At 58.4% G+C, this 461-nt stretch overlaps 1 long non-coding RNA gene across 1 annotated transcript; it reads right to left on the bottom strand.

Annotated features, from left to right (window-relative positions):
* Positions 1-195: 195 nt before the first annotated feature.
* On the bottom strand, positions 196-461 carry LOC109508683 (uncharacterized). Its single transcript, XR_002166734.1, has 2 exons — positions 375-461; positions 196-278 (listed from the first exon to the last, which is right to left on the bottom strand). It is a non-coding gene; the product is annotated as an uncharacterized LOC109508683 (long non-coding RNA).

Below are 461 nucleotides of genomic sequence, written 5' to 3'. Positions count from 1 at the left end.
GTGACGAAAAGGACGAGGGAGCGGGGAAGGCGTGAACGACTCTCCAGACGGCCTCTGTCCTGTCACCTTTCCGTTCCAAGATGTCCAAAGTTTGGACCGCCGGAGTGGCGAGCGGTTTGCCATTTTTTTTTTTTTGCCGTGACTCGCGACACTCCGTCACGACGCGGGAATGTGTCGGCTGGCTCTACCTTTTTTTTCACCCAGGCTTCTCTCTCGCTCTCCCGCCGCATCCACTCCTCCGCCAGAGCCTGCATGTGGCTGAACTCCTTCCTCCGAAGCTGCGCGGGCACGATGACGAGAGATGTCCGTCTTTTTAAGTGGCGTGACAGAAATTTCCGGTTCGAACGCTCGGCGACGACAAAATGGATGCGGACCTGATCGTTGAACAGATCCTCTTGAGTCTCCTTCCACATCTCCAGCTCCAGGGCCGCGCGGTACTCGGCGGTATCTCGGGCCGGCGG

Source organism: Hippocampus comes, unplaced genomic scaffold, assembly GCF_001891065.2.
Source record: "Hippocampus comes isolate QL1 unplaced genomic scaffold, H_comes_QL1_v1.1 C16478968, whole genome shotgun sequence".
In the NCBI taxonomy this organism is placed as follows: Eukaryota; Metazoa; Chordata; class Actinopteri; order Syngnathiformes; family Syngnathidae; genus Hippocampus; species Hippocampus comes.
The sequence above is the reverse complement of the archived record's forward strand: the minus strand, read 5'-3'. Positions and strand labels throughout refer to the sequence as shown.